Source organism: Sinocyclocheilus grahami, unplaced genomic scaffold (assembly GCF_001515645.1).
Source record: "Sinocyclocheilus grahami isolate Dianchi unplaced genomic scaffold, SAMN03320097.WGS_v1.1 scaffold1083.1, whole genome shotgun sequence".
NCBI classification, from domain to species: Eukaryota; Metazoa; Chordata; class Actinopteri; order Cypriniformes; family Cyprinidae; genus Sinocyclocheilus; species Sinocyclocheilus grahami.
In genome coordinates, this window is record NW_015506262.1 from 287,920 (window position 1) to 307,992 (window position 20,073).

The 20,073-nt window shown below is 39.8% G+C and overlaps 1 protein-coding gene across 1 annotated transcript in view; it reads right to left on the minus strand.

Annotated features, from left to right (window-relative positions):
- The window catches only part of ldlrad4a (low density lipoprotein receptor class A domain containing 4a), a 106,314-nt gene that overhangs the window by 75,304 nt on the left and 10,937 nt on the right, over positions 1–20,073 (minus strand). The gene's annotated exons all lie outside the window — the stretch shown is intronic.

Sequence of the window (20,073 nt, forward strand, 5' to 3'; positions counted from 1 at the left end):
CTTGCTGTCTGGTGAACATGACCCTAAGGGCCAGATTTACTAACAGCTTGCACCAGCTGTTTTGGCGTTAAAATAGTACTGTCAGGATTTAAAGACATGCCGTGAAGAATTAGCACTGAAAAGGCATGGATACAGTTATTTTTGTGCCTGAACTTATTGAACATGCATTCGTAGGACGCAAAATGTATGGGAGGAGAGTATTAAAATGAATCATGCAATGCAATTTACTAACGTTTGCACTCGTCAAATTACTGGTATTTGCGCCATTATTTAACGCTCCAAAAAAGCAAGTCTTAAAGCAGACGCTAATTTGTGCTGCTCTTGGTAGATTGTGTTGGTCATTATGGAAATTATCTGGCTGCGTCTGTGTTCTTTAATTTGCGCATAGTCAGTAAATCACACGCTGAAATTTCCACTCCCATTAATGCTTTTATGGAATTGCGCTCTCACGCTAATTTGCCCTGTTTAGTAAATCTGGCCCTTAGTCTGCAAATTTATACAAAGCTCAGGGTTCAGAAAAACAACTGGTTTTAAAAATATTTAGGTTTTTACATCTCTGATCAAGAGTCCGACTACTAATCTGTGTATGCAGATTGGCACAGACAGTGTGTTTAACTGTCTAATTTGAACAACAGTGGAGTTAATTTATAGTGATAACGATGTGGAGGAAGTTAAGAAGGAGTGTGAGTGAAGTTTTCTTTTTGTCCACAGGACAGAGTTTGTTCATTGGTTGTTCATTGATAACTCCGATATCAGCCAGCATGCACAAGCCAAGATGCTCCCTCGCTCCTCTCCTCCTTCTTGAGGACAGTTCCTCCTTGTGTCAGCATTCTATGCGACGGATATCTCTCTCTGGATATCGGCCAGTGTGCCGCAGCATGCGGTGATGAACTGAAAATGGAAGATAGGGCCTCAGAGCAGCAACTGCAGCGGATATAGAGTAATGCGAAGGACTGATCTGCATCATTTCTGCACTTACTTACTGTTTCAAGGACTCTGGTACTTTCTGAAACTTCTTAAACTTTTTTGAGAAGCTGACACTGCTCGGAAATCCTTGTACAGAAACCCCAGCTATGCCACTTTGCAACACACAAATAATTAATATTGGTCCATCTGACCATAAATCTGTTCTACAGGCCACGTCTTGTCCCACAAAACTAGGCCAAGAAAGCACATCTGAAGCTGAGACTATCCAGGAGACATATAAATGCATTTTGGTTATGACTGAATGATAAACAAAAGGTTCCTTGAGACAGGAATCTTGAGGCTCAGTTTTGACATAATACACTGACTAATCCTTGCATTCCCCAGTCAATGGCTGCCCATACATTCCCATTATGACACAGCCACATGGCAGCGCCTTCCTTTGAGACGAGAAACGCCATAGGGCATGCTGCTCTTCTGACATTGATTAACGATCTAACAACTTCCCACCGTGCCAGATAAAAGCAGTTTGGCTGAGGGGCAACACACACACATACACACACAAAAAAACACATATACAGAGAAGGTGAAACCTCCACTCACAGACTATCATCGTTCCACTTACAGCCATGGTGTGGAGACCCAACACGCAATGTGTGAAAACATTTCTGTGCTATTTCAACTGAGCATGTGGCAAATAAAACTTGTACTTTGAGGAATGAGAAATTCTAGACCCAGACAAGCAGGAACTCTTTCGGGGGAGAGATGGATTATGGATGTTTAAAGGTAGAAGAGGACCAGTCTATTGGCACCAGGGGCAATGTAGCCTAATATTTAAAGAGCTAGGCTGGTAACAAAAACATTGTAGGTTAAAATTCCCCAAGAGTTGATTCATGAACTACCACCCTTGTGCAGTCCCTTCCCAGGATGCTACAGGTGTATTTTAAATCACCTTGGATAAAAGAATAATCCAAATGACAAATGAGTAAATTAGACATTAGCACTGCAGGTCAGATACTTGAATGTAATTCTTGCAGTTACTGAGAGACAAAGCACAGACCTGAGCAAAGGCTTGACATAAGAGAATTTATGGAGGTTAAATACAGGTCAAGTACCGGTATTCTGGATGCACTCAGGGGGGCTTTTGGAAGGCTCAAGTAGGCCAGCAAGAAGTGAGTTGTATTAGCCAAGCCATGAAATAACTACTGCCTGGATGAGGAGCTTAATAGAGAGCTTCATTCTTAGTGGCCTAGAAAGGCAAAATTGCAGACCATAAAGCACTGAGAATGGCCAGTTGTCATAATGTGGTCAGCAAAGTCTAGGGTGAGATGAATTGAGGTGGGTTTTTGGCTCAAAAGAAGAGTTATGTTCAAGAATCTGCAACCTGTTTGATACATCAGAAAGGCATGTCGAGATCCACTCTAAGATCATAGGTTTAGAGACAGATAGGAGGAAAGAAGACATGCTGAGAATAAGCAACATGCTGTATGACAAGCAATGAAGACATTACAGTTCTGAGTGCAAATGTAGAAAAGAATGGGGCCAAGTACCGAACCCTGTGGTACCCCACTGCTGAAGATACAGGTTAAACAATTGTTGTAAAGATGATCCGTCTTCCATGACATGGCAGACTCGCATAGTATATATTTATTGTTCTTTTTTTGTATTGCTAAATATGTACTATGCAAATCTGCCATGTCATGGAAGATGGCCCAACTTTACAACAATGGCTGCCTGCATACCACAACCTATAAAAACACAAGTTCTCCTAGATGCTCAACTAAACCACACTTCACTCTCATTGCAATTTTATGTTATTACATAGACATACGAGCACTTCACAAGCAGCCTACTGCACACACCTCAGCAGGGAGCTGATGAAGAACATAAATCGGAGAGTGGGGAGCCTAAATGTGTTTACCAGATTAAACTCTGTTCTTTCTTGTGTCTGAAGAGAGTGAAATCAGAGGAGTTCCTGCTAACCACTATTGCAATGCCTGTGCACTGTTGCTATGGCCCTTCACTGTCACTAGGCAGGAATGAACTTGCCAGAATTTACAGAGACTTATTTGCCTACATATGATCTTTCAGTTTCACTGCATACCCCCATGACCCAAGCCGATTGAGAATCCCTAACCCTAATCTTAATCTTAGATTTGTCTCTGGCCATACTTAGGATAACCTCCTCACTCACAGTCCCAACACTTTATGTAACCAGCTGTCTTATGTAACCACACATACTCAACAGCCAGTGTGCAAATTATACAATGACTTTCAGAAAAGTCAACTTTTTAAAAACTAGATTTCAGGACACAATTTACTGAGGTTTTACACATCTCAAGCAACCGAGATTGCCTTTTGCACCCACACCAAACATCAATCTTGAGGACTTTTTAAATAAACTCTTTTTTTGTGTGTTTACTTGTTATATATCCATGATCTAAAGAATTAAGGAACAGCGATCTCCAACTACAAAGGGGGGCCCCATCTCATCTACCTGGGAGCACCAAGCAGCAATTTTTAAAGAGGGAGACCCTCCATCTATTTGGCACCAGGTGAAAATACACTTTTCTGAATAATTTGTAACCTAACTTTTGTGGCTACAGAAATATGTGGACATTTGGAACATTCTTAAAACATATAAAGGGGGGAAATATTTTTGTATTTTGCTTTCACCACTTCTTGGGGGTTCAAGCTTTAAGTAGATGGGTCAAACCACCCCGATTTGCGCCCGATTGGACAGCTTTTAAGGAACTGCTGTCAGCCTCAAAAAGAACATGATGTTATAGGCACCTCATGCTGTTCAGCCATTATTTGGCATAGATCCTGTTTTTGCCGTAGGAGTGCCCACGTAATAACCCAGCAAGAATATTTGATGAATCGTTTATCTTACGTAAGGTCCCAAAACCCATCATCGTCTCCCTATCTGCTCTCCCATGAAGTATTTCCTTCTTACTTCCCCTTCATTCTGTTGTTCTTTATTATAAAGAGCTGTGAATCAGCTGGATATACCAACCTCGGATTTCATCCTCTCAGGCATACTCTGCCACCTAAACACACACGGATACAGACACAAACCTGCAGATAACCAGCAGGACCTATTTATAGAACATCCACCTACTCTCGAATTATCATTTTTAACATTTATCTTTTTTTACCACTTGGCCATCCTGAACTGGACAGACACTCATACACACCTGTTGTCCTCAGCGACCACTGATTCATTACAGTCCTGCCATGCACCCAGTGTGACACAAGCCTTTTGCCTTCTCCATTAGATGAGTCACAGCTCAATTAAACCTCCCCTGGCAGACACACACACACACACACACTTGAAGCAGGCTGAGTGCTTAGCACTGGCTATAGCAGGCCTGGCCTCAGGCAAATGTCTCTTCCAGACTTTTGAATATCGCCATAAAGTCTGGTCTATTTTGCAGCTTATTCTGGCCAAGAACTGTCCTAAACAGGCATGATGTGACAAAGCGACAAGCAATAATTGTAAATCCAGGGCTCAACAGGGTGAGCGTTTCACTTGCATTTGCAATTAAAAATAGATGCATTCGAACTGTAAAATATATTTAGCAGCACTTGTGTGAATAAAAAAAGTTCCTGCAGGTCCTTAAAAAGAGTCCTTAAAATGAAATTTAAGGTCATAAAAAGTCTTGAATATCTTAACTGGTATATCTTAGTTTTAAGAGTTTTTAAATTTAGGGATGGAAAAACAGGAAATACGATACAGCCTAATGTGATTAATCTTCAAAAGGCTATGACTTAATTAAAAAAAATATGAGCACTGCACTTTTCAATGTAAAAACATGGCACTATTGCACATTCTACAGGCGCCTGGTTTCAGAGCGGTTCACAATCGATGAAAACAGCACATTTTTGCCAATAGCCTGTTGTTCATGAATTGTTACTTACTAATGTTTATACCGTAATACGTTGTAGATAGGTTGTGCATATTTATAGGAGTGCATATTTTGATCTCCCTTATCTTTCTGAATGAGCAGTCAGCAATAGTAAATAATTAACATTTCAAAATAAGAGTCCCGGTGTACCTCAGGTCCCACAACATTCATTCAATCATCATTCATGCATCATGCATAACGTTTTGTTGTTTGATGGTTATTATTAATATTTTGGTTATACAATAAACTGTATCTGGCATTTAAATCAAAATAAGCTCTTGTAGCTTTTGTCTGGGTTGCTCTGTCACAGGAAGGAAAGACTAAGAGCATTATTTAACACATATTATTAAATATATAGATTTTACTAGTATCGGCACAATAATCTGCTTCAATAAAATATCATTGGTCCAAAAACGCCCATTGTAGCAGCCCAGTATCTTGTAAACACGTTTGTTTCCAGGGAAAAACCTGTGCCCTCTGACCCCAGGAACTTACTCCTGGAAGCAAAGCCAGCCAATCAGAACGCAGCTTGAGATTTTACCAAGTGCGTGTCATTTTTATGGCTAATACTCATCAGAGGATATTCCAAATGTGAAACAAAGCATGGAAAAGACTGACAGGCCCAAAACTGTTGTGGCTGTGTGTGCACTGTGTGCCGGGGTCTCATTATTGTCTGGGTGTGTGTGTGTGTGTGTGTGTGTGTGTGTGCATAGGGGTTCAGGGCTGAATGGTGCCAGTCCATCTCTGTGGTGTCTGCCTCGTCTGTCAGCCTCAAAATGGATTTATCAAGACACAGAAAAGGAGGCAACACCCCCCTTACACCATCTTTCTGTCTCTCTCCACTTAAAAACACAAAGTCCCAAAATCACCCCCACCCCCACCACAATCACATTTTCCCCTCGGACAAGTGCTTTGCAGCCAGAGCTAGACACCGTCTCACACACTGTCATGCAGGGCGGGGGCCGCTGGGGGGGACTGGCACAGAGGGGAATCATAACACATGATGCTAACGGAGCATGTCGGAGGTAAACAGCATCATTTTCTCTTTTATTTCATTTATGACACAATAAAATACGGAAATAAAAACGTGGGAGGACATGTCTCCCCCTCCCTGCGCAAAAAACTTCCGTCTCTCGCCCGCATCATTATCCGTCTGCGTCGTTTTCAATCGGCAGGCGAGACGGAGAGCTCACAGGGGAAAGAAAAGACAGCAGAACATTTTTAATCTCTGCTGTGCTCCTGACGAGAAAAAAAAGGGGAAAAAATAGGAATGAAATACTGAGTGAGAAGTGTTGCAGTGTGGATTGAGTTCTGACAGGGGCTTTTCCTTTACAAAGGAATGTGGCGGTACTATAGTTATGGCACAGAAAAGTAACAGCATGGTATTTTAATACATACCATAGTACCAAATGATTATTGAACTGGACAACTTGATATTTTTATCATCAGCATCCGTATGACTGATTAGCAGGAGTGCTTTTTGAATCTTTTCCAAAATATATTGACAGCCTTGTCAACAACTAATAAACATTTACTGTTTTCAATAAGTTTTGAGTAAATATTGCTTAAAATAAGTGTTGATTTCATTTCATGTGTATTATATCAGATTATCTATATTCGCATGGTCCAAAATAAACACTCTCCAAGTGCCAAACGCAAGTAAAAATTGGCTTAGGTAAAGAAATAAGTTGGCCAATTGGCCGGTAACTTTATTGGGAATGGAAACAATTTATGATTTAAGTTGAACTGAAGAAAACTATTCTGACCCTTGTTGATTTAATTGACAAGAGAGAGCGTTTCAAGGCAAATAAAAACATATGTAGTGACTGACTTTGAAAAAAAATGATCATCATCAAGTTTATCTAGGACATTTTAGTGTTTCTTTTTCCATGCGGTGACACATACGTGCAATATAACTCATATTAAACCACAAAAATATAATGAACAAAAGTCTTGCTTTTTGTAGCACAGGTCAATACAAATATGAAATGGGAAATGAAATACATATATTCACATATTAAGCTTTGTTATAAAAAAAAATTATGTAAAGCATTTCTTAAATGTTTCATACTTGATTTATTTATTTTGTTTTAAAGGGAAAGAGCTGTACATTGTCTTCACCCAACACTTTGTTGGAGCACAGGTATTTACAGTTAAGAACACTAACTGTACTGTAACTTCAAAAAACACCATGGCATTACCATCATCCTTTTTTGGTAATTTTTTATTAGTGTTATTGGAGTTTGAGATGTCTGTGGAGGGACATACAGTGTAAATCTCTCTCATACTGCAATAAAGATGTTCCAGAGTGTTGAAATATCATTTATTATGACTTTGGAGGACTTAAAGCTCAAGACGATAAGAGTCAGATACTTTATCTGACACATGCTAATGCAGCCGTTTCAGTCTGATGCCTCGTTGAAGATTATAGCAGAATGTACTTGTGTCTAAAGGACAGCTTTTTAAAAAAAACGGTGTCTGATACAAAGCGCCTGGTACAGCCAGACAAACACGATCTTATATATCTGCAGCACCGGAGGAGTGCAGGCCTGGGCTTCAATTCGTCCTTTTTAATTGACCTTCTAATTCTTGCTGACGGGGTTATTTATGAGTTTCTGTCTTAAAGGAATAGTCTTTCCAAATATAAAAATTCTCATTACAAACCCTCAACGACTTTCTTTTTCCCGTGGAACACATGAGGAGACAATTTGGACCTTTTTGCAGCTTAATAGCCTCTTGCCTGTCTTTATTAGAAAATAACAGGTACAAGTAAAAAAGATCTTGTTTTGTGTTCCAAAAGGTTTGGAACGACAAGATGAGTAAATGATGATAGAATATTCATGTTTGGGTGAACTTTCCAGTTTCTCAGAGATAAATACACAAACAACAGCAGGATAGATATGGGCTGAAATAACCGCCTAGACAGAAAATGGGAGAATGTAAGTGTGTTTGTCTGGTGCATGAAGACATGAGGTGTCTGTGACCTTCCTATGGCCCTTCAGGTGTCAGCTGAGTGTCCGTCTTTGGGGGCTGCGAGAAGACGAGAGAGCCGGAGAGAGTGCATGGAAAGGGCACAAGCACATTAATGTCTCGTTTGGTACCGAGGGTGCCAGACTATAATGACTAAAGGAGGCGATATAAAAAAAAGAGAGCGAGAGAGAGAGAAAGCAGTGTGAGGATGTCATGCGCTTTGAGAGACACAAAGGGACACGATAAACCCTGATAAAGTCAAAGGATGTTGGGACCAGAATACTAGTGCAGTGCTTACTTTATACTGCACTTTATATACTGTGCACTGCCCACTATTTAAAAAAACAGTATGTGAAACAGTATGCAGCAATAAACACTTAAAAAATTGCTGTCCAATTTTAATAGAAATTTTGTATAAAATGTCTTAACTCATGGCAGTTTGTTAAATAATTCATTAAAAAGAAATCAAACATTATATTGCTTTTGATTCATTCGGAAATGGAAGGTTGCGTGCATTGTCTAGGTTCCCACGCAGTGCGCTCTGGATGTAAACCGCACAGTGTTGTGCCACATGTACTGCAGAAGATCATTTGGTTTTCTAAGCAAACTGTGAATTTAATACACGCTGCATGCTGCAAAACTCATTTAAGTAGTATGTTAAACTATGTTCAGTTTTGAAAACTGCTTACTGCATTAACTGCACAGTACACACTGCTTGTTATTTTAAACTAGCATGTGAAACTATATGCAATAATATGTTTCAAACATGCTACTTGTTGGTCCACATGGTCTGTCTCATTATACTAAATATTTAAGGTAATTAAAAAAAACGTTTTGTTTTTATAAGAAATTATGGGTTAAAAATTGACAAATGTAGCACGTAATCCAGTATTGTAGCACATATGTAAGTATTGAAGGTCATATATATATTTAAAAAAATAATAATTTACAAAAAATATTTTTTTACATTATTTTACATTTTAGAAGATGTTTTTGTGTAAAAAAAAGTTCATATGTTTTCAAAAAAACTTTTGCAAACGCCCCTTTTGTGCGTCACGCCTCCCGCAACTCAAACATCACAAACACAGCTCTTACAGGTCTATAAATGTGAGAGCATGTCTCAACAGGTAAAAGTAGACTACTTTCAATAAAGGGTCCAACATATCAGGAATACTCAAGTATGCAAAACATTTGTGAAAATAAAATGTAAAAATATGGGTGAAATAATGTTCCATCGTCTTCAGTGTAACAGATATATTTATGTAAAAATTACACAGCATACTTATTCTGACCTGTACTTATAGTATAATATAATCAATAAATAATTTTTTTAATATATATTTTAAATAGGGATGTAACCATGTACCCTGAGCATGATAAAAATAACCAAGGAAACGCTGTATGGCTGCTGTTCCATAAGTGCCACCTGCTGTCAGAGAGTGAATCTGCATTTTCTTTCAGTCTGTCTGCTGTTTCTGTTTTGTGCAGATATGATTTGTGTAGTATAGTTTCACAAAGATTCTGTTTTTGCACCAGATTACGAAATTATACAATGTAATTTAAATCAAAATCTACTCACGCTTCAAGTATGCTGCATCTTTGTTTGGATAGTGATTAAAATGCAGTGGATGTCTCTAATTTAAAATGGAAAGAGCACAGACAAAGCCTTAGTTTGTTTATGTGAAGAGATTTATTTTATTTTATTATTCATTTATTTGATTTGGGATTTGTTTTAAATTTTCAATTTCGATTTACCAAAGAAACATGCCGCATTTTGTCTTGCATATTTCTAATAATAATAATAAAAGGATACCTTTTCATTTATAATTTGTCTTAAATCTCATTTTGAAAAAAATATTGTGAGAAAATCGTATCATGAAATCAATATCGTGAATCGAAACTTTGCTTCCTTTCGCATGCGCAGCGCTGACCTCATACATCATCCGCCTGGAGCTGCTTCCGTGCACAACTGTTGGCGCAAGCTAGTTTAAAGTGATTATTAAATTTTGAATACGGATATTTGTCTTACAAAAATGCATCGATTCGCTACAGGAGGCCTTTGTTCACCCCCCGGAGCCGTGTGAGACACTTTTTTTTTATGGATGGGCGCTTTTTATTTTACTTCTTTTGGACTGAAGCACTGCAACACCCGCAACCTGCAATGATAGAGCTTGGAATAGCCAGGACAATTTTTTATATAACCCCGACTGGATTCGTCTGAAAGAAGAAAGTCATATACACCTAGGATGGCTCTGGGGTGAGTAAAACACAGCCTAATTTTCATTTTTGGGTGAACTAAGCCTTTAATGCCAGAATGGGTGGGTGGAGTCTATACACTCTGTCAGTAATGCTCCCTCTCAGCAAAGCTGGAAGTGTCAGCTTCCACCCAATCAATGGCTCTTACGGTAGCACTAACAGTGTCTAGACGACGGGGTCATTGACTGCTCTTCACAAGTGTGTGTGTGTCTCTGTACAGAGGTCACATGCAGGGCACGCGCTCTCCAGCGGGACAGACGAGGCATTACATTGACCGTGCGTGTGGGGGGAGATTGCTATCTCATCCTCACATACCTCGACACACACACAATCTGCTGGCAGACTAAACATTTGACTTCAAAGGCCATGTGGTGAATTAAAGCATGTCTGTTCTGTCTGCACGTCTGATGTATGAGGGCACTAGAGAAACGAAACTAAATTCTGAACGCGTGTCCTAAAAGGCCCAAGTTTAGACACAAAGATGGGTGGGCCTGACATTACAAACTCACATCTGACATCTTTTTAGTTAGTATTCTATTTTGACTGTCATTGTTTTTTAATTATTTATTTTAATTTTACATTTCTATGGTTTTCATTAAACTGCCTGCAGTTCCTTCACAATCTCCAGTTTGGGAAACCTCGATTGAATGCAATGTTTAATGCACTTCATGTTGTTAATAGCAACAAATGGAATACGTTTTCTTTCTGTTCTTAATGTAATGAATTACATTACTAACTACAATCTTTGTCATGTCATTTGGAATCAGTAACGGACAAAATTTTGGAAGCAATCTACCAAGCACTAATCATAATCTATCCATCCCTCAATAGACCTCTCTCATCATTTCATTTTTGTCAGAGAAGAAAAAGAAGGACAGTATACAATTTATTTTAGAAGTACACAATACAAAACAGATTACTTTATTTATTTTGCCATAAAAGCCTTGTCTGCTTAAACATGGCGAGTTCTGACATTTAAAACTCTGATGTTCTTTTAGCTGAAGTGTTTTCAGGATTTGCCTGTTCTGTCTCGCTGTTCCTGAATGTGTCTGATTGTATTCGCAATGTTCCGGAGTGCGAAGCCTCTTTCTAAATGAGCCCTGTGTTAACAGATGACGAGAGACACAAGCCACAGCTGTACATGCAGTACAATCTAAAGAATGAGGGCTTGTATGGTGCTGTTCTGTTCCGTTCCGTTCCGTTCGTACACACACACACACACACACACATCTCAACTGAAACCATGCCAACTGCAGGCAGAGTCTGCCACAGCACCAGGAGGCCTTTGTTCACCCCCCGGAGCCGTGTGAGACACTTTTTTTTTATGGATGGGCGCTTTTTATTTTACTTCTTTTGGACTGAAGCACTGCAACACCCGCAGCCTGCAATGATAGAGCTTGGAATAGCCAGGACAATTTTTTATATAACCCCGACTGGATTCGTCTGAAAGAAGAAAGTCATATACACCTAGGATGGCTCTGGGGTGAGTAAAACACAGCCTAATTTTCATTTTTGGGTGAACTAAGCCTTTAATGCCAGAATGGGTGGGTGGAGTCTATACACTCTGTCAGTAATGCTCCCTCTCAGCAAAGCTGGAAGTGTCAGCTTCCACCCAATCAATGGCTCTTACGGTAGCACTAACAGTGTCTAGACGACGGGGTCATTGACTGCTCTTCACAAGTGTGTGTGTGTCTCTGTACAGAGGTCACATGCAGGGCACGCGCTCTCCAGCGGGACAGACGAGGCATTACATTGACCGTGCGTGTGGGGGGAGATTGCTATCTCGTCCTCACATACCTCGACACACACACAATCTGCTGGCAGACTAAACATTTGACTTCAAAGGCCATGTGGTGAATTAAAGCATGTCTGTTCTGTCTGCACGTCTGATGTATGAGGGCACTAGAGAAACGAAACTAAATTCTGAACGCGTGTCCTAAAAGGCCCAAGTTTAGACACAAAGATGGGTGGGCCTGACATTACAAACTCACATCTGACATCTTTTTAGTTAGTATTCTATTTTGACTGTCATTGTTTTTTAATTATTTATTTTAATTTTACATTTCTATGGTTTTCATTAAACTGCCTGCAGTTCCTTCACAATCTCCAGTTTGGGAAACCTCGATTGAATGCAATGTTTAATGCACTTCATGTTGTTAATAGCAACAAATGGAATACGTTTTCTTTCTGTTCTTAATGTAATGAATTACATTACTAACTACAATCTTTGTCATGTCATTTGGAATCAGTAACGGACAAAATTTTGGAAGCAATCTACCAAGCACTAATCATAATCTATCCATCCCTCAATAGACCTCTCTCATCATTTCATTTTTGTCAGAGAAGAAAAAGAAGGACAGTATACAATTTATTTTAGAAGTACACAATACAAAACAGATTACTTTATTTATTTTGCCATAAAAGCCTTGTCTGCTTAAACATGGCGAGTTCTGACATTTAAAACTCTGATGTTCTTTTAGCTGAAGTGTTTTCAGGATTTGCCTGTTCTGTCTCGCTGTTCCTGAATGTGTCTGATTGTATTCGCAATGTTCCGGAGTGCGAAGCCTCTTTCTAAATGAGCCCTGTGTTAACAGATGACGAGAGACACAAGCCACAGCTGTACATGCAGTACAATCTAAAGAATGAGGGCTTGTATGGTGCTGTTCTGTTCCGTTCCGTTCCGTTCGTACACACACACACACACACACACATCTCAACTGAAACCATGCCAACTGCAGGCAGAGTCTGCCACAGCACCAGCGAACATTTATAGCACAATTTTCACACAGTAAAGGTGAGGTGTGTGTGTGCGCGAGAGACAGACACAGGGAGCATAAACGTGTGTTCACTTTTAAGCATTGCTATTTTAAGATTTTGCAACAATTTTCACCCAAACACCTCTGAAAGTTGTCGTCTAGCACATGGTTTAGAGGTCACCCGTCTCACTCAAATCAGGCAAAGGAAGAAAGCGTCTCATTTACCGCACCCTTAAGATCAGCGCAGATCTGCCTAGCAGCCTTATGCGGTTCATACTAACTAACGCCACCACACTGGCTCAACATATACGACTCTGTCCTCTGGGAAGGCGCACCAGAGGGGTACGGCCTGGGTCGTATAGGCTTTGCCCCGAGAGGGGATTAAGGAACCACTATGGAGGCCTAAAGCATCTCCATCTGGACTTTCTATCAGAAATCATGTCCCGCAGGCACTAACTTGGGGCAGGTCCATGCAATATGTTCTGCAAGAGCTAGCCAGAGCTTGGCAGCAATGGCAGAAGACAGACAACGCTACGAAAAGACAAAAGGCTTCATTTGTAGTATGAGACACAAAGATGGTCTGTACTACAAGGAAAGCTAGTAAGAAAAACTGGAAGCGTGTAGCTTCGTTTTAATTGTTTAATTATATATTATTAATCAAAAGAATGTATAATCAACTGAATTCATACAACTTTAACAATTTATTAAAATGTTAACAACAATAGGGCCCTTTAGAATGTGTTTTAATTTCACTGTTGTCTGTCAGGGTTTTTTTTTTCATTCTGTGTTTTATGATTTAATACAAATTCATTAGCAAATGAATGCATAACATAATACAAATCTTTTAAATAACTTAAAATATAATCAAAAGTTACAAATTCCTTTTATCAGGTTTACTGTTAAAATTTGAAAAGAATGGTGATATTCCTTATAAAATAAAGTTTTAATGAAATTATATTATTATTATGTATATTACTATTTTTATTATTACTACTACTACTACTACTACTCTGAGAAGTACATTCTACTGTACAAGAGAAATATATTTGTCACAATTTCAAGTTAAACTGAACTTTTATTTTGACAGGTTGTAATGACTTTGTAAAGACATTTGAGTTTCTGTGTGTATCTCACAATAGTGTTCTCTCAGAGCAGGTCTGGTGATAAAGTTTGTGTGGAGTTTCCTAATATAGCATAGAAATAGAAACCAAGCAACTGACAAACTGTAGTGTCAGAATTATGGCTGGTTAGTACAAAAACTCTGATTAACATTAAAAGGATACTTTATCACGTCACTACATGGATTCTCAACTCTCAAGGTCCACTTTCCTGTGGTTTAGCTCCAACCTTGATCAAACTCACCTGCCAGTACCTTTTTAGTAATCCTGAAGACCTTGATTAGCTTGTTCAGGAGTGTTTGATTAGAGTTGGAGCTGAGACATTAGGACATACAGGTGCATCTCAATTAATTAGAATGTCGTGGAAAAGTTCATTTATTTCAGTAATTCAACTCAAATTGTGAAACTTGTGTATTAAATAAATTCAATGCACACAGACTGAAGTAGTTTAAGTCTTTGGTTCTTTTAATTGTGATGATTTTGGCTCACATTTAACAAAAACCCACCAATTCACTTTCTCAACAAATTAGAATATGGTGACATGCCAATCAGCTAATCAACTCAAAACACCTGCAAAGTTTTCCTGAGCCTTCAAAATGGTCTCTCAGTTTGGTTCACTAGGCTACACAATCATGGGGAAGACTGCTGATCTGACAGTTGTCCAGAAGACAATCATTGACACCCTTCACAAGGAGGGTAAGCCACAAACATTCATTGCCAAAGAAGCTGGCTGTTCACAGAGTGCTGTATCCAAGCATGTTAACAGAAAGTTGAGTGGAAGGAAAAAGTGAGGAAGAAAAAGATGCCCAACCAACCGAGAGAACCTTATGAGGATTGTCAAGCAAAATCCTTCACAAGGAATGGACTGAGGCTGGGGTCAAGGCATCAAGAGCCACCACACACAGACGTGTCAAGGAATTTGGCTACAGTTGTCGTAATCCTCTTGTTAAGTCACTCCTGAACCACAGACAACGTCAGAGGCGTCTTACCTGGGCTAAGGAGAAGAAGAACTGGACTGTTGCCCAGTGGTCCAAAGCCCTCTTTTCAGATGAGAGCAAGTTTTGCATTTCATTTGGAAACAAATATTTATTTCATAATGTGATTTTCCCCCACTTTCACCTTCTTTTTTTTACTTTAATTAAAAGGTTAGATTTTATTTTATTTTTTGAATGAAAGATCAAGTGGATAAACAATGCAGATTTATTTTCACAGCCTTTTTTGATCATATTTACATACAACTATATATACTGTATAAATATATATATGAATTCAAACTTAATTTCAAGCAACATTTGATGATACATAACTGAAATAGCCTAACTATTTCTTACAAAGACAAGCGCGCGTGTGTGTGTGTTAAATTACTTTAATTAAAAGGTTAGATTTTATTTTATTTTTTTGAATGAAAGATCAAGTGGATAAACAATGCAGATTTATTTTCACAGCCTTCTTTGATTATATTTACCAAGGGTATGAATAATTTTGAGCACACCACTTTCACCTTCTTTTTTTTACTTTAATTAAAAGGTTAGATTTTATTTTATTTTTTGAATGAAAGATCAAGTGGATAAACAATGCAGATTTATTTTCACAGCCTTCTTTGATTATATTTACCAAGGGTATGAATAATTTTGAGCACAACTGTACCTTGCTGAAGCACAAGATGACATTAATGTTCTGCTTCAGCAGATGAAAACTGTAACTTAATGAGAGAATGACACCCAGAAAGTGAACGTTTCAGTCTTCTTTGGGAATGCTTAGGGACATTTTGCTCCGTTTTGTTTGGGTTTAGGAAATGGAATAAAAAAAAATTCAGTTGCCCATCCTCTCAGGATACATGGAATTAGTGTTATAAGTACCCCAGGCACATCAGTTTTCAATTTTTGTAGCATAAACACAAACCAAATCAAACCGATGAGCACTTCGGATCTTCCAGTGTTTCTCTATGGCGCTGAAACCTTAAGATGTCCGAGTTCCGGTCCCCATGCCACTGATACACAGGGGAGGGGCTCACCGATAGGTCAATTGGAATAGAACTTTAAGCAGATGGTTCTACAAGTTTTTAATAAAGAGAATGTTACTTGAATCATGTAGTTATTTCTGTCATCATTTACTCACCGTCATGTCATTTAAACCTGTATGCTGAGCACAAAAGAATAGATTTTGAAGAATGTTGGTAACAAAACAGTTGGTTTCCAAAGTATCTTTTCCATAATGCTCCGTTTTGTTTGGGTTTAGGAAATGGAATACAAAAAAATTAAGTTGCCCATCCTCTCAGGATACCTGGAATTAGTGTTATAAGTACCCCAGGCACATCAGTTTTCAATTTTTGTAGCATAAACACAAACCAAATCAAACCGATGAGCACTTCGGATCTTCCAGTGTTTCTCTATGGCGCTGAAACCTTAAGATGTCCGAGTTCCGGTCCCCATGCAACTGATACACAGGGGAGGGGCTTACCGATAGGTCAATTGGAATAGAACTTTAAGCAGATGGTTCTACAAGCTTTTAATAAAGAGAATGTTACTTGAATCATGTAGTTATTTCTGTCATCATTTACTCACCGTCATGTCATTTAAACCTGTATGCTGAGCACAAAAGAATAGATTTTGAAGAATGTTGGTAACAAAACAGTTGGTTTCCAAAGTATCTTTTCCATACTATGGAACCACCGTCAACTGTTTACTTACCAACATTCTTCAAAATATCTTCTTTTGTGCTCGACAGAAGAAACAAACTCATACAGGTTTGGAACAACTTGAGGATGAGTAAATGACAGAATTTAAATTTTTGGGTGAAATATCTCCAAGTCGACTAGCTAAATGTTTTTAAAAATCTTAAATCGGTCAAACATTCTTTAAAAAAAAAAAAAAGAGACTTTATTTTTTGCCATATTGCCTTAGTAATTGTCTTAAAGGGGTCCTATCTTACTCTCTTACAAAGTCTTGATTTTGTTTTGGGGGTGTACTAGAACATGCTCTCATGCTTGTTGGTTTAAAAAACGCATTATTTTTCACATAATTTACATTATTAAAATACCTTTCTCCCCAGCCTGGCACAAACGGCTCGATTAGTTCCGGGTTTGATGAAGGCCCGCCTTCTGAAAATGGAATGTGTTGTGATTGGTTAGCTGTCCCAGTGCGTTGTGATTGGCGAACAGTTTAGACGGCGTTTCAGTACTGCTCCGCCCCTTGCCAAAGCAGCAGATTCCGTCTGCTCTGGTTAAGGATGGCGTCAATATTGCCATATCAATTTAAGCCAGATTCAGACTCTGAGAATATTGAGCAAGAGGATCGTGCAGAACCTTTGCCCGCACGGATATGGACGGACACGGTGAAAACTTACAGCAGCTCTTCTTCTTCTTGGTTTTCTCTGATGCACTAACTCTGCAGCATTTAGACGGCGTTTCAGTACTGCTCCGCCCCTTGCCAAAGCAGCAGATTCCGTCTGCTCCGGTTAAGGATGGCGTCAATATTGCCATATCAATTTAAGCCAGATTCAGACTCTGAGAATATTGAGCAAGAGGATCGTGCAGAACCTTTGCCCGCACGGATATGGACGGACACGGTGAAAACTTACAGCAGCTCTTCTTCTTCTTGGTTTTCTCTGATGCACTAACTCTGCAGCAGCACTTCGTCGTTGTCGTCTTGTCTGATGCACTCACTCAACCAAGCGTTCTAACCACGACCTTGCCCCTCCCCACCCCCCAACCATTCGAATTTCCGTAGGTGGGAATTATTTTAATTATATTCTAATGGACCGCTTTGTGACATCACAAACCCCGGAAAACAACGCTGTAGTCCAAAAGAGCCATTCGTTGTAGTTCTTGAAAAGGGATTTTTTTTTTTTAATGGAATATCTCCCTTTGGAGTAGACTTTGAGATTTGTAACTTTGTAGATCTTTTTTTATGCCCAAACATACACACTGACTAAAATTGTGAAAAAGCATAATACGACCCCTTTAATAGAGTGTCATGCACTCTACTGCGAGACCGTCCCCTTCAGGCCAACAGAGTTTGTCCAAACACAAGCCATGGCGAGAGTGCTGCCCCGAGAGCAGTTTGACCACGCGGTCGGAGACAGACGTCATGCATTCCCCGCCTGTGTCAGGAAGATTTCCTGCTATGCTGTAGGAATGCAGGCTTCTCTTGGCTCTCTCTCCTCAGGCCAGGAAGAGAAGAGGGGGAGGGAGACAGAGAGAGAGAGAGAGAGGACTAAAATTGTGAAAAAGCATAATACGACCCCTTTAATAGAGTGTCATGCACTCTACTGCGAGACCGTCCCCTTCAGGCCAACAGAGTTTGTCCAAACACAAGCCATGGCGAGAGTGCTGCCCCGAGAGCAGTTTGACCACGCGGTCGGAGACAGACGTCATGCATTCCCCGCCTGTGTCAGGAAGATTTCCTGCTATGCTGTAGGAATGCAGGCTTCTCTTGGCTCTCTCTCCTCAGGCCAGGAAGAGAAGAGGGGGAGGGAGACAGAGAGAGAGAGAGAGATGTGGGCAGGCTACAGGCGAGGAGCAGTCTGCCTCGCCACTTATGGGCATGTTAGGTGGCAGCGGCACAAATGACCATACATGAGTCTGAAGCTGGTGGAAGGAGCCGATCACGATGACTCAATGTGGTTTTGTGGCATCTGTTGCCAGGTTTCGCCATCAAGCAATCAAAGCCCACGTACAAGCCTCATCTCATTCCTGATCTGTAATCAGGATCCGTGACCCCAATCTTTGCCATAGCACCAACATTCACGACTGATCACGGGTCAGCTGATGAACGCTGCGCTGCCACAGCTGGCTGAGTGATGTCTGCATGGATCAGCAAAGTCATCTAGACTCATCACACCACGGCTATCAAATAACAGGCCTAGTCTGGCTCACTCGCTCACCAGACACACAGGGTTTGGAGTGTTTGTACTCTGTGTTTGTGTGGGTGATCGAAAAGGTTTCTGTGACCAGTGGTGTAATGTAACAAAGTAATAAACAATCATTTGTAATGCTAAATGACAATGTAAATAATACTTTGTTACAGTTCTGTACTTTGCTTGAGTTTTTATATTCGTCACGCTTGAGGTAAGAGGTGACGATCTAAATGCAGCACAATATATTAACAAAAATAATAAAAGAATCCAAACAAGGCAAAAACATGGCAGAGAAATCCAGGCAAAGCAACAAACATACAACAGTTTACATTAAGTAAAACAACGACCGGCAAACAAAGACTGAAACACAGGGGTATTAATGCACAGGGTAACAAGATTAACAAGGGGTGGAGCTAATAAATTGCCATAGAAACAGATAAGGGAGCAAACCAGACAGCACAGGGAATGGGGGAAAACAGGAACTAAACACAGGAAACCAAAACAGAAACAGCTTAAAAGGTTAGTTCACCCAAAAATGAAAATTAGCCCATAAATTACTCACCCTCAAGTCATCCTATGTGCATATGACTTTCTTCTTTCAGACGAATCCAGTCGGAGTTATATAAAAAAATTATATTTGATGTTTCAAGCTGTTTCATGGCACTCAGTGGGTGTTGCATTGCTTCAGTCCAAAACAAGTGAAATAAAAACCGTCCATCCATAAAAGAAAAGTGTCTCACACGGCTCCGGGGGGTGAACAAAGGCCTTCTGTAGCGAATCGATGCATTTTTGTAAGAAAAATATCCATATTCAAAACATAATAATCACTTTAATGTAGCTTGCGCTCACTGTTGTACACGGAAGCAGCTCCGGGCGGATGACGTATGAGTTCAGCGTTGCGCATGCGCCGTTGAGTCTCGTGAAAACCAACGTTTGTTTACAGGAGCAAAGGAAGCAAAGTTTCCTTACTTTAGCAAAGGAAAACCAGTCTCCTCTTGGCTTATATCGAAATCCTCCGACATTCTTCTTTACAAATCCTCGTTTTGTACTGCTAATTAGTACAAATGACTGTTGTACAGTGACTGTTGTTTTGTTTTGATCTCTCCGCTGCGTTTCCGCGTTCGTCACTTCAGAGCGGCGCATGCGCAAAGCCGACCTCCATACGTCATCCGCCCAGAGCTGCTTCCGTATACAAAAGTGAGAGCAAGCTACATTAACGTGATTACTGCATTTTGAATATGGATATTTTTCTTACAAAAACGCATCGATTCGCTACAGAAGGCC